The sequence below is a fragment of the Dipodomys merriami genome, unplaced genomic scaffold, assembly GCF_024711535.1.
Source record: "Dipodomys merriami isolate MVZ:Mamm:240054 unplaced genomic scaffold, mDipMer1.0.p SCAF_85, whole genome shotgun sequence".
Classification (NCBI taxonomy): Eukaryota; Metazoa; Chordata; class Mammalia; order Rodentia; family Heteromyidae; genus Dipodomys; species Dipodomys merriami.
Genome location: NW_027206457.1, coordinates 1481354 through 1508893, shown reverse-complemented (window position 1 = coordinate 1508893; position 27540 = coordinate 1481354). Strand labels below are relative to the sequence as shown.

Genomic DNA, 27540 nt, shown 5'->3' with positions numbered 1-27540 from the left:
AACTTCTTAGCTAAGGACTGATGGTGATGATGATTATGATGGCAGTGATGATGGCAATGATGTTGGAGATAGCTAAGTTGTACAAGTGTTGGCCATGCTCACAGGTCACTGTCCAGAGCAGAGGATTACCTCTCTTCTTGGGTCTTTCTGTACCCTGGGATCAATACACCCCTTGTGGCTACCTATGCTTTACCTCACCCCATCCCAACATCAGGCCAGTGGGGAGGGAACTGATTTGTGGTCTAGTCTCTTGTCTCATTCTTCCCTGGAGAGGCTGTTTGGGGCAGACAGAGAGAAGGAAGCCAGGCCCACCTTCCTGTGCCTCTGATAATTGATAGAGCATCTGGCGAGCTGCAGGTGCCTCCCCAGTCTGTCCTTTGCCTACTCGATAATAGATGATCTAATCTGTCTCTCTCTAACACTTCCTCCTCTGTGCAGATGACAGAGATGGAGCGATCCCATCCCTCACCCAGAGGAAACATGACTTCCCAGGAACTTGCTTTGCCTTGCAGCAGGCTGTGGGTGGCATCGTGGGAGGTTTGCCATGCTGGTGGATTACAGGGAGGCATTGTTGCTTGTAGCCGTGGATGACCGGACCACCTGCCCACAGCAGGGCACCTGTGGCCACGTGATGAGAAATCAGAAACTTTTTCTAGGCTTAAACACAACCTGGCCACCCCTTTCCATGCATCCAGTGACCTTCTAATTGAGAACAAAATATTTTCTCCTTATCCTTCTTTTTCAAAAATCATATCAATTACAATATTCCTAATATTGGAAAGGCCATAGAAAGTATTTACATACACACCAGTGTACTGAATATTCATTCTACTTAGGAAAGAAAACATCACAATTAAAGTCTCAGCTCTTTCCCATACCATTTCCTGCCTTTCTCCCTGACCATAAACCAGTCTTCTAAATTTTCTCATATATGCTTTTTTTAATTGTACAGTTGTGTGTGTCCATAGCCTTTAATGTTACGTTAAAAACATTGTTGTTAGCCATTCTTCACAACACTTCCACAATGGCTGTCCATGTTGCTCTCACATGATGTAGCATGACAGTTTTCCATGCTTGGTACCTCCCCTTCCCCACTCCTTTCTCTCCTCTCTCTCCCTCCCTTCTTCACTCTATTCCAATGGGAAGGCACTTGGGTTTCCTTCGCCGGCAGATAGAAATTGAGGATGCTGCCAGCATGCCATACAGTGGGTATTCTTTGGAGTAGCTTGTTTTAATGAATAATGAATAATGCTTTGTAATGCAATCATTTTTGTTTGCAAATATCTTGTTTACTTGTAAATACATTGTTTCCATGGGATATCTGTGTTTCTTGCTTAATATGACCTATTTCCTTGAAATATCAAGATTTGGGTTCATTTGCCTAGAAAGCTTGCCCTTTTTCCTCCTCCCTCTCTCCCTTCTCCTCTCTCTTTCTCTTTTCCCTTCCCCTTTCTCTGCTTCTCTCCTCTTTCTCTTTTTTTCTATTTCTTTCTTTCCTTCTCTTTCTTCTCTCTCCTTCCTTCCTTCCTTCCTTCCTCCCTCCCTCCCTCCCTCATTCCCTCCCTTTTTCCTTCCTTCCTTCCTTCCTTCCTCCGTCCCTCCGTCCCTCTCTCCCTCGTTCCTTCCTTCCTTCCTTCTTTCCTTCCTTCCTTCCTTCCTTCCTTCCCTCCCTCCCTCCCTCCTTCCTTCCTTCCTTCCTTCCTTCCTTCCTTCCTTCCTTCCTTCCTTCCTTCCTTCCCTCTTTACTTTTCTTTCTTTCATGTTGAGGATTGAATTTAGGCCTTGTACTTCCTGGGAAACCCCTCTTCTACTTAAGCACTACCCCAGACTACACAGGAAATCTTCTCAGAGGGACTAGAGCAAACTTCAGCCAGCTGGATGGAGCCCATAACTTAATTACCATAGTGGAAAACTACCAAGCTGGGGTTACCCCAGCAATCGACTGACAGTGCACAGTTCCCAGGAGAGGGGTGTTATACAAGTTCATGGCTTGTATTTCTATAAGCCCAAAAAGGATTGTGTAAGGAAGAAGCTATGTGATATCTGTTTTCCACATATGTGATTGAATTCCATGCCTTTGTTTCCAGCTGGAAGCCACGACCTGTTGTATCTTTCCTTTGCTAACATTGTTGACCACAGCAACAGGTCCTCAACCAACAACCAATTAATTACAAGAGCACAGTCTGATATATTTTACCTTCATTATACATTAACTTCTAGTCTATAATCCTAACACACACACACACACACACACACACACACACACACACACGCACGCACGCACGCACGCATGCACGCATGTACAAACTATTCCATTTCAATGGACTCCCATTCTGCCAGAGTTTGGCAATTGGTGGATACAATAGAGCTGACTGTATACATTCTGAGCTCATGGTGTAACACAGAGACAATTAATTAGCAAATCCCTCCAGTAAAAAATTCAGTTGAAGTCAAAGCAGACACCCTGAAAACATTACAGGAAGGAATAGGAGAAACTCTAGGGCTCCTTGGGACTGGCCGAAATTTTCTTAATAGAGACTCAGAAACACAACAAATCAAAGAAAGGTTGGACAAATAGGATTGCATGAAACTGCAGAGCTTCTGCATGGCAAAGGACATAACTAGCAAGATCAATAGAAAGCCCACGGATTGGGAGAAGATCTTCACTAGCCATACAACGGACAAGGGTCTCCTATATAAAATATACTTGGAACTCAAAAAATTAACTCCCCCAACAATAAATCCTCAAGGAAACAATCACTGGATTAATAAGCAGGCTAAAGACTTAAAGAGAGACTTCTCTGAAGAGGAAATAAGAATGGCCAATAGGCACATGAAGAAATGCTCAACTTCTCTAGCCATAAAAGAAATGCAAATCAAAACAACACAGATTCTACCTCACCCCAGTTAGAATGGCTATAATCAAGAAATATAATAACAACAGATGCTGGAGGGGATGTAGTCAAAAGAGAACCCTATTGCATTGTTGGTGGGAATGTAACTTGTTCAACCACTTTGGAAAGCAGCATGGAGGTTCCTCAAAAGACTCCACATAGAGCTCCCCTATGACCCAGCAATTCCACTTTTAGGCATTTACCCAAATGATCACAAACAAGGCCATACTAAAGCTACTAGCACAACTAGGTTTATCACAGCATTATGCACCATGTCTAAGATATGCAACCAACCCAGATGTCCCTTAGTAGATGAATGGATCAAGAAAATGTGAAATATATATATATATATATATATATATATATATATATATATATATATATATATATATATATATATACATAATGGAATTCTATGCCTCCATCAGAAAGAATGCCCCATTTGTTAGGAAATGGAAAGACTTGGAAAAATTATATTAAGTGAAATAAGCCAGACTCAAAGAAATATAGGTCCCATGGTTTTCCTTACCTGCAATAGCTAGTATATGTCTAGGACAAGCAGAAGAGGTCAAAAGCTATGTACATATGACCATATAACCTGATGCTAAGCAAAATGAACCCCAAGATAGGGTCACAAGAGGTTTTATCTTTGTTGCTGTTCTTTTTAATGTACTTATAATGTATTATATGATTTTTTTGTTTCTTTGTATGTTCTTCCCCCATGGTACAACCCCTGTTGTCACTGTATTTGATTCCGATGTCCTGCATCTTGTATATACATTACTCTAATTTGGGGAGGGGAAAGGAAATAACATAATGCTGAAATAAGGATACAGGATGACCCATTATACAATGAGATGTACAGACAGTATGTTGAAAATGAACTTTACAACTTTGCAGTGGTGGCGGGGTGGAGGGGAGGAGCAGGAGGAGTTGGGGAGGTGGGGAGGAAAGAGGTGGTAGAGGTGGTAGGGGAAAAATAAAGGAGGGTGTAACAAAGCTCGATAGGAAATGGATTCATTACCTTTCTCATGTAAATGCAACAATAAAATAGATCTATTAAGAACAAAAAAATCAGTTGCACATCATATATACCATGAAGTGGGGAGTAAACTACATGGAATTAGAATGTCAAAGTGAAGGAATTTTGGAGGACATGGTGGCAAAGATGCATGAGAAATGATGCTTGGTCTGAACACAAGAGGATATAGGAAGGATCGCCCATGTGCAGAGTGGAGGGGGGAACTTCTGGGCAGGAAAAGGTGAAATGAAGCCCTTGGATAAGACATAAGAGTCTCACTGAGGTGCAGTTGATTGGGTCACACTGAGTAGGAGGAAGTTGGGAGCATGGGCAGAGACAGGTCAAGAAAACCTGCACTGCTTTTCTGGATTATTCCCATAATCCAGTGCAGTTTTCCATTCCTATATGCAAATACTAGAGGGGTCAGAGCCTCAGAAAGGATTAGGGTAATTATCTACAGGATCCCCAGTCAGACCTCGGGGTCGATTGTTATCCAAAGAGACCATTCCCATGCTCTAGCTTTCTGTTTTGCTCTGTGATCATTTTCTTAAGTGCTCCTGTCACATTTGTGTCTTGAGGTAATACAACCAGGAGGGCTTTGCCAGAGCTGGCACCATGCTGCTTGGACTTTGAGCCTCCAAAACCATAAGCTAAATAAATCTCTTCTTTATTAACTACCCAACCTCTAGTATCTCAGGCCATGCCCACCCATAACCTAGAGATCTCCCACCAGACTCCCTCTCTTCAGAGCTCCACCAGCCTTTTCCATCATCGACCTGGGGACCAAGTCTCCCGCTCACAAAGCACAGCACCCAGTTCCTGCTTCTGATACCCTTCCCTTCTGAGCACTTGAATGATGTGGTCCCCATGTCTTCACCTGAGCTCTTCGTGACACTTGAAATATATTTCATCCCCTTTCAAAATGTATTTCAAAATTATTCATCCTCTATTTTCTTTTTCTTTCCCTCCTTTCCTTTGAAGTAGTTCCTTAATGAGATTCATGCTATTTATATTTATATAGAATTTACATAATCATATAAGTGTACATAATATATAAATACATATGCAATATATAAGTATATATAATATGTAAATATAAGCATATGTTATTACTTATGAATAATTATATAAGACATTTAATATACATACATTTATAAGTATTTAGTACATAATAAAATATATAAATGCATGTTACATGTAAGTTTATAACGATATAAATATGTAATATATTATAAAATATATAAGTACATATATATTTAGTTTATATAAAACTTATATATAAATATAGGAAAATAAAATATATATGTTGTATACATATAAATGCATAATAAATGGTGTATATAAACATACTCAATACATATATGCATATATTTTATGGAGTACTTATATATTTATTTACATTGTATTTTACAAGTATGTACATGCAATGAATATGTGTGTCTTTTTTTGGGGGGGGGTCCAGTCGTGGGGCCTGAACTCTGGGCCTGAGCGCTATCCCTCAGCTCTTCAGCTCAAGGCTAGCGCTTAACCACTTGAGCCACAGCACCACTTCCAGCTTTTTTCATTTTGCTTATGTGGTGCTGAGGAATCGAACCCAGGGCCTCATGCATACAAGGCAAGCGCTCTACCACTGAGCCACCTTCCCAGCCCCAATATGTGTGTCTTTTAAGTCTAGCTTTCACATATGAGTTACAGTGGCTTGTCTTATATGATGTCCCCAACTACATCATATTCCTGCAAATGATATGATTGTATATTATGTGTGCATATATATATATATATATATATCACATTTTCTTTATCCATTCACCTGTTGTTGGGGACCTTGGCTGCAACCATCATTTGGCTATTGTAAATAGTAACCATAAATACAATGGGTACCTTGTGTGTGGTGTCTTTCTGGTACACTGATTTACTTTTCTTCCTATATCTTCCCAATAGTGATATTGCAGGGTCATAAGGAAGTTCTATTTTTAGTCTTTTGAAATTCCCATACTTATTTCCACAGTGGTCACTCTAGTTTACATTCCCATCAACAGTGTCTGAGGGTTCATTTCCCCTACATCCTTACCAGAATTTGTTGTCTATTTTCTTGATGGTTGCAATACTGACTTAGATGAGATGGCACATAGGTGTGACTTTAACTTGCATTTCCTTTATGGCTTGATACATTAAATATGGCTAAACATTTCTTTTTGTATCTATTAGCCATTCGCATTTCTTCTTGTGAGAATTGCCTCTTCTGTTTGCTCCTCAATTCATTATTTGACTATATTTTGTCTTACTGAGTGCTTTGTATATTCTGGATATTAATCCTTTATTGTTTGAATAGTTGGTGAGTATTTTCTTCCGTGATCTTGGGCCTGCCAGAATGCCTTTGCTTGTGACTGCACCACCTGTTTCTGCCTCTCCTCGTTGGTCCATCTCTTTCTCTTATAACAAAACTTGTGACTGCCTTTAGAATTTACCAAAAGAATTCAGGGCAAGACCTGTAGTCAAACTTGTTTCCAAATAAGAGAGCGCAGTTTTTACAAGTTCCAGGAAATGGTACTGATCCCTTTGAGAGTGATGGTCCAGCCAGTACATCTGGTCTATACCCAGGTATATGAGGTTCTGCCAGTTCTATCCTAGCTGCCAGATCTGCCATGAGGCATGTGCTCCGTGCCCACTTTCATCTTGGTCAAGCAGGGCATGACGAGGCTGAGTACTGCTTTTCAACATGACATAATGTTTGTCTGAAGGTAATTTTGCCTCTAAGTTATTTGCAAGTGCTCCACACATTTCCCCACTCCTCCCTTTATTTCTTAGGATCCAGAGCCAATTTGTAATAAGCAAGAGCAGTTTGACCCAGATTAAAAGATACAATTAGTCTGTCTGCTTGGTAAACCTAAAAAAGAACTACTTACATCAAGTTATTTTATTTTATTTTTTGACAAAGGGAGACATCCTGGCAGTACAATTCCACCTCCCCACACCCAACTCTGCTCTGAGCCTTTTAATTTACCCCAAGCTCTCAAGTGCACGGGCAGGACAGCCCCTTGGAGCAATACGGGTAGCATAGCGTAGCGTAGCTAGTGCTGCGGGGTCCAGGAGAGGAGATGCCTTCATCACTGTGCAGAAGGGAAGGGACTCTCAGCGAGGACCAGGGCCCTTCTGCTATCTTTCTTGGAACTAATAAAGCTTTCTTGGATGGAAATGCATGCTTCTGTGGCTGCCTGGGATATGGCACCTCCTTCACTGTAGAAAAAGTCCCCTAGACTCAGGTGGCAGCTGGAACACGAGGGCTAGAGAATGGATCTTAATTTATATTTATTCCCTGAGCCCAAGACTAGAACTCTAAATCCACCCTGCTCAGGGACATTGGCAAGCCTGAGTGGCTGGATGCCAATGGGCTCCTCTCTCTGGCCTCACTTCGGCTAACCTAGGACCTGGTCCTCAGGGTCCACCCCATGGGTGCCAGGCTGTGGGAAGCATCACACACAGCGGCTAGACACGGAGTCCTTGTTTTGGGTCAGGCTGTGATATTTCCTAACACCCCATGTCACTCGGTCCTCTTTGTGTAGCTGTAACAAAATGCACGAGTCTGAGTCAAGAAGATCATGATTGGGGTCACAATCGTGATCCAGGTGTGTGATTCTGGCAGCCCAACCCTCCCATCCTTATGAGGTTCTTTGATTGGTTCACACTATGGCAGAGAAGCTGAGAGGGTGCCAGCCTCATGCAGGAAAGTGAACATGCCAAGAAGGACATGAGAGAATGGTCAGGGACATGTTATTCTTTAGTTTAAGAGTATGAAATCCTATCTTAAAAAACAACTATTCCCCCAAAAGGGCTAGACGCATGGCTCAAGAATAGAGTAGTTGCCTGGCTCTCAGGGACAAAGTCAGTCCATTCATGAGGGTCGAACCTTCTTGACTGCCCATTAAGCCCTGCATTATAAAGTTTCCACCACCTCAGCACCATCAACCTGGGACCAGAATTCTAGCATGTGGACATTTGAAGAGCAATCATACCCAGATCATAGCACCCTAATTATTATTATTTTTTTGTCTGTTGTGGGACTTGAACTCAGGGCCTGGGTGCTGTCCCCAAGCCTCTTTGTGCTCAAAGCTAATGCTCTACCACTTGAGCCACAGTATCACTCCCTGGTTTTTGAGTGGTTAATTGGAGGTCAGAGTCTCATGGGGACTTTTCTGCCAGGGGTTGGCTTTGAACCATGATCCTTGGATCTCAGCCTCTTGAGTAGCTGGGATTATAGATATGAGCCACTGGTACCTAGCTCTAGTTTTTTCTTACAACATGGAGTGATGACAGAACTGAGTCTTGTATTTGCTAAATAGGCTGTCTGTCATCTAAGCCACACCCCTAGTCCTTTTCTGTTCAGGTAATTTTTAGGTAAGTCCTGAAGTTCTGCCCAGGTCCAGCCTTAGACCTCAATCTTCCTACCTGTGCCTCCAACTAGCTGAGATTGCTGGTGCCTCGTTTATTTTTGAGAGGGAGTATTGCTAACTTTTTTTCTAAGGCTGGTCTTGAAACAAGATCCTCCTGATCTCTGAGTAGCTAGGAGTATAGTCATGAGCCACTAGGCCCAACTGAAATATCTGTTGTTTTTAAAACCACTCAGTTTGCAGTATAGTCGGTTCCAAGTGTGCTTGTTTCCTGCATCTATGGATTCAATTAACCGTAGATCAAAAATATTTTTTTAAATGTCCAATGCTAGTAATCCTTCCTGTAATCCTAAGGATTTTAGATGCTGTAAATGGGAGGATCGTGGTTCAAGCCCAGCCTGAACAGTAGAAACCAAACTTCAACTTTTGAATATTAGTCTTTTCCCAGCCAAGTCATAAGCTGTCTGACACTCTTTCAAGATTTTTGACAGTGACAGAAAGCCATAGCTCCCAGTTGGCCAGGTAGTACCAGAGGAAATCCACAGATACTACAGTGCGCTGTGTTGCTAAGCTAGGGTATCTAGGAGTTTAGGTTGTATTTTCAGTTTATTATCTTTTCAGCCTAAAACGGGTTGAATCAGGGAATGGAATCCTATTGTAAGTCAAAGAGCACCTGTAGTTTCATTGATTGGGTATGCAGGGAGATGAGCCAGGGCTGAGGATGCCCTTGTTCCTGAGCTGAAGGTACTCATTCCTGTTCATCTCAACTCATTGTGTTTGTCTCTGCTTCAAGAGCTGAATGGTACCTGCTCAACTATTGGCTGGATATTCACTGTAAGGAAATATCATACTTGGCCCCTACTACATGCTCTACTATTGGGATATTTACTGTATGGAAATATCATACTTGGTCCGTGAGAGGTTATATAAACAGTCCACATGGTTTCCTATTGGATGAAAACATCCTTGTGAATGATGGCTGAATTTATCACTGAAGAGGTATACTGAAATAGCCTGAAATAACCTGAAACCTTGCAAGGATCAAAGCAGACATGTTTATGTCTTGCTCTCATAGCAAGGGCTAGGGGCCTAGTATTCTGTTTTCAGTGCCTTAATCCCAGGGTCCTTCCTGACTGATGATGTTGCAGTGGTTGTGGCAGAAAGAAAAAGCAGGATACCTATTTTTGGACCTTCTTCCTAGACCTGATTGGTAGCCTGTGTTTCATTTCATTGGCTGGAATAAGTCACATGACTTTGCTATGCTCAGCAGATGAGAAATGAGAATCTATCCAAGGAAGGTGTCATATAAAATATATTATCTATGCTCTCTTCCCTTGACATCTGTAACTTAGGGGCTCACTTGAGTACTGAGTACATATTAAGCATATACTAAGTACTTACTAAGTGCCACATAAATGCTTAATAAGAACTCAAGGAGGGTTGGGAAGGTGGCTCAGTGGTAGAACGCTTGCCTTGCATGCCTGAGGCCCTGGGTTCGATTCCTCAGCACCACATAAGCAAAAAGAAAAAAAAAAGCCAGAAGTGGCACTGTGGCTCAAGTGGTAGAGCGCTAGCCTTGAGCTGAAGAGCTGAGGGACACCGCCCAGGCCCAGAGTTCAGGTCCCACGACCAGACCCCCCCCCAAAAAAAAACCCCAAAAACTCAAGGATCATGTGCACTCTTTCTTCCCTACCATTGTTCACAGCTATAATAAATATTCAGGCTGTTTTTTATAAAATATCGGTGGACTATAACTGGTCTTGGGGAAGGTATATGGCTATGTGATGTTAAAAATACTTTAATCAAATTTAAGTAAAGTATGGCTTCCTTGCTATAGACTAGCACTTAGATCAGTGTCTGGTGCAGGCTCACACTGATGAATGAGTGGTCATGAACAGATGAATGAACAAGGAAAGACTCCATGAAGTAATTTACCTGTACCTTTCATTTGCTAGCCCAGCTCTTGCTCTATGCTGGTCTAGGCTCCGGGGCCAGGTACGAAGAAGCAGGCTACTCCCTACCCAACCTACCTACCCGTTCAGCACTCCTAGTCACAGATTGAAATCTCTGTGTGCAAGTCTTGAAATGCTGTACTGCCTCACTGAGCTCTAATGCAGGACTTCCAGGTACTCCAACCTTAGAGGCATTCAAGAACACCCTGTGTGTGGCACCCGGTGTGTTTGGGAGCCTCCAGTGGCATCCCCGGCTCTAGGGCCTACATGTTCCACACAAGCAGTATCTTCACCATAGCCTGAGCCCCAGGGCATTGATTCCTCAGCTAACGAGATGAGAAATTGCTGCATGCTTTCTTTGCATGGCTTTTCCATGCATCTCTGTCAACGCTGGTTTACATTCTAGGATTGAACTAATTTGTTTCCTGTTTGCTCCTGGCTACAGACTTCAGACAGCTCTGCCTTGCTGCCTGGGTTTGCCGCATAGCCACCCCCTTCCATTTGCTTTCCCTAGTCCTGGCTAACCACATCTGAGGATGCCAGGATTAGCAGGCTCAGTGTGATGTGACTTGATCTCAAGCTCTCTTGCTACTGTTGGAGCTAGGGTAGGAGGGAGAAGTCTCTGTTGCTGTGTAGTGTTCCCTTACTTGTTTACTTGCCTCAGTCCCATATTCCCTTGGTAGTTCAGAGTTGTGGCTCCTCTAGGTTTGCGTAGGTAGCCTAATGTAATTGGCTGTCACCAAGGAATAGGTTCGCCTAGAGGTAAGGGGAGAAATGTCTTTCCTAATGCCACAAACAGCAAATTATCTACAAGAGTAGCTTGGCTGGAGAAGGAAGCTTCATTTTCTTCTCTTCTTCTGTCCTGAGATGGGCTTTTTGCATTCTCCTTCCCCTTAGAGCCCTCCATCCAGCTTCATTTTGCTGATGGCCTCCAATTTTGCATCGTCGAGGTGCATATGTACTGACAAGGGGCCCCAGGAGCTCAAAATTAGTTATGAAACCAGCAGAAATGTTGCTCATCTAGCTGCTTTGCTCTGCTCTCTGATTGGGCTCAGTTAAGACTGCATGTGAGAAAGAGAATTGGGGAACTGGAAAGGAGAACCCCTTCTTGTTCCACTGCAGTTAGGCCTCTGCACACACACCTTCTGGCATTGTGAGCAAGCACACACACATACACACTCACATACACTCACATATGCTTAGGTTTTCTGTGCAATGAGGCTGTGATTTGTGAATTCTGTCAGTAGGTGCCCTTATCAATCATCTTCCAAACTGGTTTTGCCGAGTAGAATTTGGTTGTGTGATCTGGTCCTTAAAGTTCTCCAAATAGCAGGTAAGAGACTGGAGGTAGATATGATTCCCCAAATCAGAGGTGTCTATTTTTTTTTTTTGGTACTAGTCCTGGGGCTTGAACTCAGTGCCTGGGCCGTGTGTGTGTGTGTGTGTGTGTGTGTGTGTGTGTGTGTGTGCACGCACGCGCGTGTGCATGTGTGCGTGCATGTGCGTGTGTGTATGCATATGCGTGTGTGTGTGTGCATATGCGTGTGTGTGTGTGTTGTGTGTGTGTACTGGAAATTGAACTCGGAGCCTTGTGTTCTTATGTCTGTTGCTCTACCATTTGAGCTGTTTCTCTAGTTCTGGCTTTTTGTTGATTAATTGGAGGTAAGACTCTTTTGGAGTTGTCTTCTCAAGCTGGCTTTGAACTACAATTCTCAGATCTCAGTCTTCTAAGTAGGAGGTATGAGACACCAGTGCCTGAACAGCAGTCTCTTAAAGACCATAGATAGTCTACAACCAGACTCATGTAAGCATCTTAACTAGATTAAAAGGGACAGAGGGACCCTACTGACACCTGTATGTACCTATGTAATGAAAATGGTCAAGGTCTACTCAGGAGACTACAAAGTTGTCTATTTCTTAGATCCAAAGGCAAATATCCGAGGAGTAGAAGAACAGGGGATCATTACATTGTTTGTGATTGTGTGTATGTGTTTGTATATGTGAATGCATATGTGTAAGTGTGCATGTGTAGGCAGGTGCATATTTGTGTATGTGCATGTGTGTATGTGCGTATGTGTGTGTAACTGTTATCACTACTTCCCTGACTTTCTAGACTGTGGACTTATTCCAGCTGGCACTGGTCCACTACTTCTCTGTGCAGAGCTGTCTGGACAAGTCATGTGTTTGAGAGAACATCACTGTCAGCAATGTTTCATCTCTGTGGCTCATGCTAATAATGGGGGTAATGAAGTTCCCTAAGTGTCATAGGGGGATCTTTCAGAGGTAGAGCTTGGACCATCATTATTGTAATGGTGAGAGACTCTCGCCTGGCGTTCACATGTTTAACATTTCTTCATGGCATGGCTACGATTGCCCAGCCTTTAGTCTCAAATTGTCTGACATGAGAGAGACTGGAGCAGCAGAGGCAACAGCAGAGGAGAATGTATAGAAGCTTTGCTGAGCCCTCGCTGGTGTCACCATAATGTTACCATAATAAAATCACCATAATGATCCCTTGGGTGGATGTTGGTAGAATCTTCATCTTACAGCTTAGAAATTGAGATTCAGAGAAGCTATGTGACTTGACTAAGGTCATCCAAGTTAATTCAGGATTTGAACACAGATCTAGCTCACTCCAGGTCCTTGGAAGTCTTTGTTGCCATGGAATTTTGGTGACAGAAGCTGAAAGACAACAGAGTTGTTCTTACAAGTATCTGTGACAGAAAAGGGATGAAACACTTTGCCCTGTGACAGAGGAAATCATTGGTGTATCAGTCAGCTTTCCATCACTGTAACAAGACACCTGCAGCAATCAACTTGCAAAAAAGAAAATGTTTGCTTTGGAGCATAGTTTTAGAAGTTCTAGTTCATAGTCAGCTCTGTGGCTTTGGGCTTAAGGAGAGGCAACACATTATGGTGAAGAGGCTCAGATTACAGCCAGGAAATACATGAGAAGTGGAGGAAGGACAGGGGTTTCCAATCCCCTTCAAGGCCATGCCTCGAATGCTCCAAAGATTACCTAAAGATTACGAGGCCCAGCTTCTTAAAGGTTCCACTACCCCCTAGTAGCACCATCTTAGGGAACAAGCCTTTACTATACATACATGTGGGTGACGTTCAAGTTCCAAACTAGAGTAGCTAAAGCTCTCCAACCAGGACTGAAAATTCTGATAACAGTTTGGTAGAATGTGGCTGCTGTTTGGCCCTTCTATTAAAGTTCTTCAGAAAAACAGGATCAGTAGAGTCTACCTATCTGTCTATCTATTTTTTAATTACAACTACTTTCTGATCTATTTTCTGAGGAATTGGCTCGTGTGATTTTTGGAGGCTGAGAAGTTGTGCAACCTGCTCTCGGCAAGCTGGAGATGAGGGAAGTCAGTAGAGTGGAGTTCATTATAGCCCTTAATCCTGAGAAAAAGACTAATGCTGGCATGAGGAAGCCTAGGGTATAATTTTCTGGTAGGTTGGAAAGCCTACTGGAAACATAGACAACCCAAAGCAGAAGTTGGATGTCCCAGCTCAAACAGACAGAAAAACTACCTTTATTTGTTTTTTTTTCCTTCTATTGGGAATGTCAAATGACTAGATGATACCCACATCCATTGGAATGGTGACCTTTACTTAGTTTATGGGATCCAAGTGCTTATCTCCTCTAGAAATACATGGTAATAGTGGCTTATTAGCCCATAGATTAGCCAAACTGACACATAAAATTTATCATCTCAACCCCCAAATCCTAGAGAAATAGTGTGAGAACCAGATAAAAATATATATAGCTAATTAAATAAGAATCCGATCATGCCTGTCATCTGATCAATACGTTTTCATGGTATGTGTTAGTTTCCTATTGCTACTTGAACAAGTGACCACAAACTTAGCTTCAACAACACCTCCTGGTCATCGGCCAATTATGGAGTCAGAGTCTGACTGGTCTTCAGAATCACAATGTGGAGAGGCTGCAAAGCTTTCCAAAAGTTCTTGAGAAGAACACTGTTTTCTTGCCTTATCTTCCTTAGAGAGGCCATGGCTTGTATATGTTTCCCCAGCTTCAAGAACACCAGTGTGCCATCTTCCCATGTCTGTCTCTGTTGGTAAGGACTCTCATAGCGACTCTGAGTCCCGGTGTCTCTCCCCCAGTCAAGACCCAGAGTACCCTCACTCACATCTGCCAAGACCTTTTAGCTGTGGAAAATAACATCTTCAGCTCTGTAAGTCAGAGTGTGGACACTGTGGGAGCCAGTTTTCTACTGATCACAAGTAGAAAACCTTGACCTTCTCCCCATCCAGCTGTAGGGTCTCTTCAGGACTTGCTCTCTGGTCCAGGGCTCCCAGGTTTCATCCTTGGGTCATTGGGGGTGTGTTCACACTCACTGTTCTCCATGTCTCATTTGCCCTGGCCCTTATTTCCCCTCCCAGAGGCAACTCCTCTTCTAGTTTTAGTTCCGAAAAGCCTGCCCTTACTAAAACCATCCGGCCAGAACGACCCCTTGTAAGATCCTGAAATTATCCTCCATAATTGCAGTTGCAGTTGAGAATTAGTGATTGTGTCACAAGTGTGTTAGAGGTGCTATCAAGTAGTTCTGAAACCCAGTGAAGGTCCTTTCACCTTTAGTAGCTTTCACATGGGATGACCATGTGATAACCTATCATCTTGATTTCCTCACCATTGACCTATATTGATTATACTATAGTCTTCATATAAGATTTTAATAGTTCTGGGCTGGGAAGGTGGCTCAGTGGTAGAGCGCTTGCCTTGCATGCCTGAGGCCCTGGGTTCGATTCCTCAGCACCACATAAGCAAAAAGAAAAAAGCCGGAAGTGGTGCTGTGGCTCAAGTGGTAGAGCGCTAGCCTTGAGCTGAAGAGCTGAGGGACAGCGCCCAGGCCCAGTTCAGGCCCCATGACTGGACCCCCCCCCAAAAAAAAAGATTTTAATAGTTCTTATGTGCAATGTGCTTAGAACAGTGCTTGTCAGATAATATACACTGATACATATTATATGTACTTATAATTTACATATAAGAGACCTTATATTTGTATAATATTTTACATACATATTTCTATAGTGTGAGTTATATTCAGATGCACATGTAATTATACAGAATATCTGGGGAATTTTTAATCTCTAGTGTCGGGGGTATGGTAACAGCTTATAAGTCTTCACTGAAGGAAAGACAAGGGGCGGACAGGAAGGAAGATCTGGAGACCTTTACTCCCTAGTACTTTGCCGTCTCCCTAGTGAATCTTACACAGGCAAACAAGCTGAAGTAAAAGCAGAAGTGACATCAGCTCGTCCTCTTGTCAGCTTTGATGATCTATTTCCATAAACTCCGGTCAATGGCATTGCTGCTGAACACATTTACTCACATAAGCAAATCCCAAATGGCTGAGAGATGCAGGAGGCATACACCACCTGGTTGGTATGAGAAAATTCATATGGGCACAAGGAGGCTGCCACACAGCCCAGCCATCATTTGTTTGAAAGTTTGCTTAAGTGAAGATATCAGCATAGAATTTTAAAAAATATTCTAGTTGCTGTTTGGTTATGACTAAAAGCTTGGCTGGATGGAGTATTCTGGACTTATATTTGTTTGCTCTAAGGGCTTGAAATACACCACTCCAAGCCCTCCTTGCTTTCATAGTTTCTGTTGAGAAATTTGCTGCTGTTCTGATAGGCTTTCCCATGTAAGTGACCTGTCATTGCTCATCAACTGCCTTATGATGCATTGTGGAGAAGTTCTTTTCTGATCTGGATGGACCTGGACAAAATTATGTTATTTGAAGTAAGTCAGGCTCAGAGAGACAAAGGACACATGTTTTCTCTCATATGTGGAAGTAAGATCTAAATTGTATATATGAAAACATATACAGGGTCATATGCATATATACACAAACATATTAACTAAAGTAAGGTATATGTAGAGAAGGGGAATTCGAAGATTTTAACTCCTTTGAACAACTTGCAGTTTAACAAAATGAATACTAGGAACCTGAAACATGTATTATCTGAGAGGAGAGGCCAAGAAGGGAGCAAATGAGTGGCAATCGTAATCTTCAATATACATGTGTGAAAATGGAATGAGGTAAATTGAGGGGATGGTTGTGATTGGGAGAGATGGGGGAGAGCAATGAAAAGGGTGACATTGATCAAGATGCATCGTATTCACACACTGACATGTTGAACTGAAACGCCTTTGTATAACTCCTCAACAATAATAAAAAAATTAAAGGGAGAAGCAAAAAAGGAATATTCTAAGAAATAGCTCCTGTGAGATTCCTGGAGACACAAATACAGCTCAGAGCATTGCAGACATTCTGCTATGTGAGAAAACTAACAGAACAGTGGACCTTGTTGACGTAGCTGTGTCCCTCAGCAGAAACCACAAAAACCTGTCCAGACAAAACCAACAAATATGCAGCTCTGGCAGAAGAGCCAAGTAAGTGTGGGATGGAGAGACATCAAAGTCAGGGAAGGAGGAGTACTATCCTCTGTGGAGGACACACATCTGGGGAATGAGGGGCTTGCTTTTGCCTCCACTACATGCTGACAGTAACACCCCGTGCTACTCAAACTCATTCATAGATGGGGATGGGAAACTGAGTTTGGCCAATGAAACGGCTGCATTTTCCTACCATTGAAATTGCTTTAGAAAAAGCGTCACATGACAGACTTGGGACCAATAAGGCTTTCTCTTGGAATTTCATGGTCACTAATGGGGAGAAGACACTGTCCCACCAGAAGGATGTATCTTTGATGATATTGGTCGCTGACTTGGAGTTCATTCTCAACTTGGTTTGAATCCCCCATTAGCAGAGCCTGGAACAGGAGTTTTGAATAAGAAGAGTGTGTTTGGAATGCAATCTTGGGAATGGGTGGCAAGAGAGTTGGGGAGGAGACCTAAGGATGGGAAGAGAATCCCTAACTTGCATACTACAGAGCAGAACATGCCTGTGACTTCCAGGACTCAGTCCCCCCAGGGACTCCAGGGGCCCAACTAGCCATGCTCTATTTGAGCAGTGAGCAAGCCAGGGTTTTTATTCAATGCTTTTACCTGATCTGCTCCAGAAGAGAACTCACTCTGACATTTCTGTTGAGCTGTATGAGAGATGAGCATCCCTTACCTGTCTAAAATGACATCTGGAGACAGATATGGTGGATGTAGAGCATTCTGGATGATAGCAACATTCTTGAATCACAGACTAGTACCAGAAGCTGGACCATCAGGAGTCATTGCATGCCAGAATAATGTGCTTCTTCTTCTTAGGTACTTGAGAGGAGGACCCTCATTTTGTAAGCCATTCTAAATATGCCAGTCTTTGCCTGGTGAGGTGCCATAATCAGAATGAAGAGTTTCAGCAGGGCTCATTCCTCCTGTGATATTCTGAATGAAAATCCAGTCTCCAAATGGCAATTTTGTTCCAAGGCATCAATGCTTCTAGATAACAGTGGATCTGAGTATGGTGCTAAGGGACTCTACTCTAGCACTAGCTTGCTGTGCATCATCATCCATGTTCCTAACTGCCCATAAGCTGCAGTTTCTTTATCTACAATAGAAGCAAGTGGACAGCATCAGCATTTCTGACTCAGGAGTTCTGATGTTTGCTCTGGCTAGGTAGAGGTGTGGGGGAGTATTAGACATGTCTGAGATGACAGCAGATCCTGAGACCCTTCAGGACCCACTAGGAACACAAACCCAGGTTCCAGAGCAAAGCCATCTCCTGCTTTGCTTATTGATGAAGAAGCCATGAATGGCTGATCGACAGCAATCACACAACCCCAGGAGGGTGAGTCTGAGAATCAGAGCCAATGTTCTTTCTCAGAGAGGTGTTGGACTGGTTCCCAGTGTCCTGAAGGAATACAGCAGCCTGCACCCAGCGCCCATCACTTCCCGCCTTTGAATAAGGATGGATGATGGATAAGGGGCCTCCTTGCACCCTGCTAGCCACAGACAGGATCAGGCCATCTTCCCACTTTGCTTTCCTGTTTCATTTGCCTCACCCTTCTGCATCCTCTGCCTTTCATCAAGGCCTCGGAGGTAATTGCTCCGTGGATGAACAGCTCCCGGCTGAGTGTGCAACCAACAATTAGTTTAGCGACTGTGATCTATAAATTTTGAGACGAGGAAAAGAAGACTTGGGGCACTGGGGGCTATCGTTTCTAATGAAGAAAAATAACACACTGGAAGGGACCCAGAGTATTATTGAAGCAGTTTAATATCATCTGGTCATGATTTGTAGGCCTTGATAATGTCCCGAGATCTTGGGGAAAGCAAGAAAGTAGGGTGAGGGAGTGAATTGTTGTTGTTTGTATTTCTAAGACAAAAACAAAACAAAACAAAGAATAAAAAAGAATAAACCCTCACTCTGCGTTCACAAGATTTATCACACTCAGGCCACCATCTGTGTAAACCTCACCAATCTTTTGTCCCTGTCTCCCCAGCTCTGGAAACTAGGGCGAGCAGAGTGGGACACCATTGGAATGTCATCCTATTTATTGTTTATAAAAATAAACGGGCTGGCCAGAGACGTATGTGAAGAATTTATATCGAGCAGCTGCACAAGCAAGTGTCCAAAGGGCAGGGGAGGAAGTTGGAAGGGGGAGGTGGGTGACCCCAGCCCAGTGAGAGGCCCCCACCAGCCAGGAAGGGACCACTTTGGGAGATGAAAGGCGAGCAGAGAAGCAGGAGGGCAGCAGGGAAGAGCCAGATACACAGTGTACTCCAGACTCACTTCAACTCCGTTCTCCTTCACCAAATCATGAGCTAACAACCTTGCAGCATTTGGCCTTGAAGGGATAGCTCTTCTTGCCAAGAGGAGATACTGGGATGAGCACCTGTCCCCTTCTTCCTCCCCCATCCCCCACCCTGGGCATCTGTATGCTCTTTGGGGGAAGCTAAGGAAGAAATAAAGGCCTATCAAAGGCTCTCCAATGCGTTGCTTTTTGAACAACTGGGTGTTGACTGACTTTTGGGTTGAATTTGCTCCTCCTGTGACCCTGCTGGCTTTCCAGTTTGCCCTAGCTGTGCGCATGTGCAGCTGGCCTGGGGTGGGCCATCTGTCAGCTGACTGGACTGCACCCGGCACCAAGCTACCATCTTCACATAAGTCTCTCAACCCAAATGGTGATTAAGTTGATAGAGTAGACAAAACGAGTGTCAAAGATAGCCCCATGAAGTGCAGTTGGATAGGAGTAACTTTTTTTTCCCCAGTACTTGAGTTTGAAATACAAGCACTATTTTAGTACTTGTATGGATGGCACTGTACCACTTGAACTAGGGAGTAACATAGTGGGAATCGGGGGGAATCTCCTTCATCCCTTCCCACTTCCCTGCTTACAACTGGAAAACTTCTCCTGGCCTTCCAGGGCTCTGCCAAGGAGAATGACACTCAGCTTTGCAGGGGCCTCCTGGAAAATTCTGGACTCTGGCTCCTACTTCTGTGATTTCTGCTTCAGGAGATTCCCACACTCTTCAGAGATGATTGAGACTCTCTCCTGTGGAAAGATTTCTTCTTTCCATTCCTTTTTCCCCCCCTTTTTTTGATACCGGTCCTGGGGTTTGCACTCAGGGCCTGGGTGCTATGCCTGAACTTTTACTTTCTTTTTTTTTGGGGGGGGGTCCAGTCATGGGGCTTGAACTCTGGGCCTGGGCGCTGTCCCTCAGCTCTTCAGCTCAAGGCTAGCGCTCTACCACTTGAGCCACAGCGCCACTTCCGGCTTTTTTCTTTTTGCTTATGTGGTGCTTAGGAATCGAACCCAGGTCCTCAGGCATGCAAGGCAAGTGCTCTACCACTGAGCCACCTTCCCAGCCCCTTACTTTCTTTTTTTAAGAAAATATTTTATTTTATTGTAAAGGTGATGTACAGAGGGGTTACAGTTACATAAATAAGGTGATGAGTACATTCCTTGTTGAACATTTTTACCCCCTCCCTCATTTTCTACCACTTTCCCTCCCTCCCAATACCCCTTCCCCCCAAGTTGTAAAGTTCATTTCCAACATAGTATCTAATAAATATCGCTGTTGCATTGGTTCACGCTTTGTCCTTTGTCTCGCCATCTTGCTATTCCCCTTCCTTCACCCAAATCAGATAAACATATATACAAGACCCAGGGTACCAAAATCAAAAACAGTGACAACAGGGGATAAACCAAAGGAAAAAAATGAAAGAAATAATTTCACATAGTACATTAAAAACAAAACCGAGCAAAGCCCTCTTGTTTCCATATCTTGAATTTCATTTCGATTAACATCAATTTATATGGCCATATGTACATAGCTATTGAGCTCCTGTGATTCTCTGCTAGGACTATCCTGGGAATAGAGTAATTATTACTAATGAGGGAAACCATGGAGCCTATGTTTCTTTGGGTTTGGCTTCCTTCACTTAATATGATTTTTTTCCCCAAGTCTTTCCATTTCCTAACAAATAGCGATATCATTCTTTCTGATGAAAGCATAGAATTCCATTGTGTTATATATACCACATTTTCTTGATCCATTCATTTACTGAGCTGGGTTTTTTTTGTTATTGTTGTTGTTTTTCTCAAGGATAGTGATCTACCACATGAGCCTCAGTTTTTTGGAAGTTTATTGGAGATAAGAGTCTCATGGACTTTCCTGTTCAGGCTGTCTGAGCCTCCTGAGTAACCAGAATTATAGGTGTGAGCCATTGGTGCCTGGCTTCTTCATACTTTCTGACTGTATTAGTATTGAGTGAGACAAGAAAAAAAAAGTGTAATACCCACACCACTTTGAGCTAAAAATGTGCTGATAGGTTTAAAATGTCATTGTATCCTTGGTTCTTAGGGATTGAGATTCCTGAAACCCAGTCTCAGTTGGAGTACCCTGATCTATATTCAGATACCAGACAGTGAAGTGTTTCAAAGCAGGCAGGCTAACAGTGCTACAGGAACTTGGGCAGGAATTAAGGTGGAAGAGACCCTGCAGCCTCCCTGGCCAGCTCAGGATGGATTCCTGGTAGAGGTGGGTTTAATTTTTCAAGAGTCACCACATGGCCACCGGAGAATAGGATGTTGTGTTAGGGTGAAAAGAACTGGCAAACAGCAGGGAGCAGACCTGCAGAGAGCAATTCCAAGGGCTGCTGCAATTTTCCTACAATTTTCACACTGGCCCAGAGGCTAGATGGCTGCCCTTTAAATTTTGGAGCCTTTTAGGGCTGGATCCATCCACTTGCCCTGGGGACATTCATTCACATTTCTGCTCCAAAGCAGCAACCGCTCACTCTCATTTCATTCCGTGTTAAGGGGTGCAGAGAGAGCATTTCCTGTCCTCATGTGACCCTCCTCCCCCCATTTACCTATTGCCTTGTCTAAGGACCAGTTTGGGTGCTCTGCCTGCAAAACTTGGACACTGGACATCTATCTGATCTTCCTGAATACCAAAGAGTGGAACCCAAAGGAAAGAGAAGCAAACCTTGGACTCTGGAGCCTTAGGTGCTAGAGGCTAGAGGGAAAGGTAGAGTGGTATGGGGGCCTGGGAAAGGAAAGAGGGAAGGAGTATCCTAGTCTTGTCTCTTTCAAGCTGGGTATTTGATCACTTCAGTGGTTTTCCTTTCTACTGAGTTATATTCCCATCTGTTAAAATCACATAGGAATGTAATCAAAGTAATTGTGGAATCTCTGTGGCTCATCCAAAGTCCCTCATGTCTTGGCGAACCATATATGGTAGCTCCATTCTCAAGAAAATACCCACCTTCTCTAGCATTGAACACTGCTAGCAGTGGTACTATGGCCCACCCAGTAAGTGCTCAGATTCTTTACTCATCAAACTCCCATAACAGTTCCTAACAATTTCTCTTGCCCACTTCGTCCACATTATTCTCTGACCTTCCTATCTTCAGTATCAAACTGTTTCCCCTTCCCACATTCTGTAAGAATTGTTAGGATTTCCAGTCCATTTCAGCACAACTGGGGACTTTTGGTTCTTATGTGTTTTCTTCCAGATCATCTTCTTGACAGGTGTTGAAATGACAGGGGTGAGGATGGCCCTGGCAATACTGGGAGCGTGAGGGGTTACTACTTTGAAAGGAAGCCATGGTTAGTCATGAGACTGGATGATAACAGCTCTCTATAGGCAAGTTGTAGAATAATGAGCTCTTTAATTAGTGGGTCCCCCATTAAGGTCTTGCAATAACTCTTTCCTGTGCAACCCCAAAAGAAAAATAAAGGTGAACTGAAAATTAGAGCTTGACTTCTAGTCATGAGATAATGTAGATTATGAAGACTGACCACAACTTCTTCCTCTCCTCGGCGGTGTGTCCTTTTGCAATGTGCTTTTTCCTCTCCTCTGCCATCCAGTGGCACCAGTGGCTCACTCCTGCAACCCTAGCTACTCAGGAGCCTGAGACCTGGGGTTTGTGGTTTGAGGCCAGCCCAGGCAAGAAAGTCTGTGAGATTCTTATGTCCAAGTAACTATCAAAAATCTGAAAAGTGGAGCTGTGGTCCAAGTGGTAGAGCACAAGCCTTGAGCAAACATGGTTGGGAACAGCATTCAGGACCTGAGTTCAAGCCGTAGTACCAGTCCCCTGACCCCCAAAAATAAAAAGGTAGATTCCCCTGCCTCTGAGTCTGAGGCATAGACTAGCGTTGGCCAGTGGAATGTGGATATCACATCTTTTGCATTTACCCTTCTGTCCTTGTAAGGCTCAGTTGAAGACATCCGGACAAGCATACTAGGGACTGAAGGTATATGGAACAGATGTGGATCTGTGAATCCATGGACCAACTGATTCTAGCTCTATATATCCATGAATTGCAGCTAGAGGAGTAACTTTAGTGAAATAAACAGAAGAACCATTCTGCTGGGCCTAACCCAAAGCTGAGCCACAGAACTATGGATGAGTAAAACAGTGATGGTTGTGAGTCTCTAGGTTTGGAAATGTTTTATTGTAGGTATAGATACGCTCTATTTTTCTACCATGTGTTGGCAGTAATGAATAATTCCATGGCTTCAGCAGCTTAGAGCACCAAAGGTAATGTCTCATTCATGCTGATTTGGGTCAGCTGGTGGCTTTGTTTCCTTTCTGTATTGGGCATAGCAAGTGTTACTGGATGCCATAGCAGGGAAAACAGAGCTCTACAGATACTGTCACCAGCAATTACACTTGATAGGCTGAAAGTAACACATTCCTATGTACAACTCCTTGGTAGGCACCTGCCCCCAGGAGGCTAGAAAACACTGTCCTGAAAAATGCACAGATTAGCTAGGCATGTTTGCAGAGCATCAGTGACCACTTGTAAGTCAGCCCTTTAAAGGAAATCTCTACTCTACAGGAGAAATGGGAGCTGTGCAGGTAAGTAGCTCTCAGATGTATGCGATCAAATATACCGAATACTGCTTAGTCTTTTATTCACTTAAGAATCTCCAAGAAATGGCAGCCAGAGGCTTAATGTTTCCCTCTCTCAGTTTGTTTCCAAGGTGGGAAAACCGCATCATGTTCTATCTTGTGCTGAGACCTGGACCCAAGTGAAAGCTGCTGGCATTTCAGATGGAGTCTTTCTGCATTCAGAGTTCACAAGGAGAGGCAGTCTCCTGGAAGGTTCCACTTCAGAAAGGGAAGTGTGACTGCCCTGACAGCAGCCAGAATGCACTGTGACAGGGGCATGGCTCAGGGGTTCTGTGGTGGCTTGTATGTGGGCAGTGTTGAGAGGCCTTGGAAATGTGAAGACACAGACCTGGTGGAAAATGGCTGTGGCATTGGGGCACTGGGGCACTGACATTAGAAGGAATTAATGTCATTCGTGTGGGAATCCCAATTAGTTCTGTTTTTGTGATACCGTGGTTTAAACTCAGGGCTTGTGATGTGTTACTCACAGCTGGCTCTCTATCACTTCAGCCACAACTCTAGTTCAGCTTTGTGCTGGTTAATTAGGGACAGAATGTTACAGACTTTACCCTTGGGCTGGCTTCAAACCTCAGTCTTCTGATCTCAACCTCCTGAGTAACTAAAACTACAGGTATGAGCTGTGCCCAGCTCCTAAACAGTTCTTATGGAGATGTTATTATGCGAGAAAGAGGCCCTTACTGTTAGGTTTTTAAAAAGAGGTAGCTGAGTAAGAACAGCACCACACACGTGGTATTCGGGTAAGGGGTAGGTTTATTCATGGTTCCGGCTGGCACCAGGCCATCTTGGTCCTCCACGCGGTGGGGAAAGGCCTGGGAAAGAGAGCTGGGAGATCTGGGAAAGAGGAAGAGCTGGGAAAGAGAGAGAGCTGGGAAAGAGAAAAGAGCAAGAAAAGAGAGAAAAGAGCTAGAAAAGAGCATCTGGGAAAGAGGTGGGAAAGAGCAAGCTAGGAAAGAGAAGAGAGCTGGGAAAGAGAAGAGAAGGAAGGAGCTGAGAAAGAGCTAGAAAAGAGCAGAGAGAGCAGAGAGAGAGCATCTGGGCCTGGGCTAGGCCTTATCTAGGGTATGGGCGGAGAAAGGTATGACCACATCAAATTCAGATGTGACCTCAGCGGATGCAGATGTGACCTCTTCCAGGTGTCCCAGTTGCCTAGGTAACACAGGTACTGGGTAGAGACTGCGAGGAGGGTGGAGTCTGCTAGCCATCCAGGAGTGGAACTTACACTTACCCTGCTCTCTGTGTTCCTGTCTCATCATGTGATCTCCTTTTTTTGAATGTACTTTCTCCATGGAGACACCATCCACCATGAGGTCTTACCATAAGCTGCTAAGGCTGGAGACAGGGCCTTGAACTTCCAAAGCTGTGTGCTCAGTAAAACTCTTCCCTTAATTCCTTGCCCTGCCTCTGATACTTGGTCACAGCTATGAAAAACATGAATATGAAGACTGAGTCTGGCCTATACGTGATGAAAACACTCCTTTATCTTCTATGTAACATCACTGTATATTACCTAAGTGAGCAGAGGAGCGTACTAAAAGTGCATCTTCTTTTCAATAAAAACATCATATGTCAATAACAATTCTAACTGGTGTTTCCTTCCAAATTAACCTACTTAACCCTTAATCCAACACCAGAGAGTCCTGTCATCTCTGGGAAGGGCAGGATTCAGAGGAGCACACACTGGCAATGTCACAGGCAGAACTTACACCTAGGTCTCTAGAAGCTATTTTCCATTCTCTCTATAGAAAATGATTGCCTCAGTCCTGTCTTCTCCAGGGAACCAGCTCATATTTACTGTTCTCTAGCTAAGTGGAAGTGTTCTGAGGACTTCTACAGATTTTACAACACATTAATAGGTCTATCTGATGGCTCCTTGAATTGGATCCAAGTGTCATAAAAGCAGCCATGGTCTGATAGAAAGAGCATTGGGAAGAGACTTGCTCATTTAATCATTTGTTAATTTACTGAGCACCTAATAAATGCTAGAAATTTGGTCTACAGCACTGTATTAGAACAATGTGAACTTTATGTCTCCTTCCTGAAACTTATAATCACAATTGCGTGGGCTAATGTGCAGATGTCTCTGCATTTTAAGGGTATCTTTGTCTATAACAAAATGCTTTAGGCTGTGTAATTTATAAACAACAGGTACTTACTTCTTACAGTTCTAGAGCCTGGAGAATCCAGGATCAAGGTACTGGCTAATCAGCAATCTGGTAAGGGTCTGGTTTCTGCTTTTCTGGTAGCACCTTATTTACCTACACCCTTGTGTGGTGAAATGGGAGGAAGATCCCTTAAACCTCGTTTAGAATGGGACTAAGCCCGCCCCTGAGGATGGAGCTCTCATAACTTAGTCACTCCCCACTTCAGATTCTAATATATGAACTGGGAGGGGACACCACCATTCAGACCACAGCATGGAGGTAGAAATAAGCTAATAGCAAACGTAACAGCAAGTACACACATATGACTATGAGACACTGTGGCAACCTGCTGCGGAAATATCCGGTTTCTGGTCCTAGAGTACCAAGTAACTTTCAAAGGACCTTCTCTCTTGAGATATTTTCTCGCAGGCAGATGTTGCCTTTGACAGGATGCATGAGACAAGCCTAAGGGGGTAATGTTGAGGACTGATGAATCAGAGAAAAGTTGGGTCCTTGATAAGGACCAATAGCAAAAGGTGAAATTCAAGGTTGGTTTCTCTGGGACTCATATGTCTGAAGTTCTGCTCAATTTCCTGCCATGAAGTTTGGGTTTTGTGTATCATTTGATTTTTGTCTTGGGGTCCAGACAACTGAGAGTCAGACCTCTATTCTTAGGAGCACAGTTTTCATACTCAAGTATAATTCTTGTACCTACTGGGGCAACTGAGTCAAAGACAGATAGATCCCTTACCTCTATGATTTAGATGTTCAGTTTAATTGATCATTGTCCTGGGTTGAGATAACTCCTTGTTGATTTCTCTGAATGGCTTTTATCTTGACATTACCCCCTCTTGTGTTCAAATACCTTCTTCTGATTTTCCTAGCTTTTGCATTTCAGGCAAGTTGTTTGAACATCTTTTTTTGGTTTAAAATTCTTTAAAAAAAATGCCATGTGATTTCACTGATCTTACCAGAAACCAATAAAAACACATTACTTTAAAAATAACTCTCATAAAAACCTCTTACTTGTGAAAAGCTTTCATTCTAATAAAAGTGGAGCTAACCAAAACCTTTAAAAACTGCTCCCAGCATATATGAGACTTGGCATGTCCAGACATCCTACCTCCTGAAGTGATGGAGATAGCAGACCTCTCCCCTGTCTCCAGGAAGATTGGTCCAAGATAAATGAACTCACTTACGCTCAAAAGGAAAAGTCCAGCATGAGAATGGCAACACCCGTTGAAGGCCACTCATTCCGCCGGCTGCCAACACAGCCACGGGGAAATCTACCATCTTTTCCGTCATGTGTGAGGTTGTGGTTGAGTTTTCTTTCTTTCATTGTTTTTTTTCCTTTCCTTTTAGTTTCCTAAATATAGAATTAATGGGTTATAGCGTAAGTTGATGATTGCTCTTACTTGGTCTGGAAAAATGGAAAGAAAATATCACTTTTTTAGCCGGCTTCAAAAAATTCCCTTTGAGTTGGCACCATTACATACCCACTTTCTCTTTTAGATGGGACTCTGTCAACCACCATGAAGTCTGTGAGGACCAGGGGTGGGCAGTGGTGGGCACTCTCCCTTGTTGAACCTTGGATAGAAGCGCCAAGTTGGTTGACACAAAGTCCAGGAAGATGATTTGAATGTGTATGTTCATGAGCTACTATCCCTGGGGGGGGGGGGTGGAGGGGGTGGTGGTGGTAGGAGGGGGTGGTTAAGGGGGTCTGCCATAGAGAACCAGAATTTAACTCTTTTTTTGTTTGTTTTGTTTTCTAAAAAATAAG

The 27540-nt window shown here is 43.4% G+C and overlaps 1 long non-coding RNA gene across 1 annotated transcript in view; it reads left to right on the top strand.

Annotated features, from left to right (window-relative positions):
- Positions 1-25303, top strand: part of LOC138820258 (uncharacterized) — a 115313-nt gene extending 90010 nt beyond the window's left edge. The window contains exon 4 of the long non-coding RNA XR_011369802.1: positions 23679-25303. This is a non-coding gene — a long non-coding RNA (uncharacterized lncRNA). The remainder of the gene's footprint in view (positions 1-23678) is intronic.
- The last annotated feature ends 2237 nt before the right edge of the window (positions 25304-27540 follow it).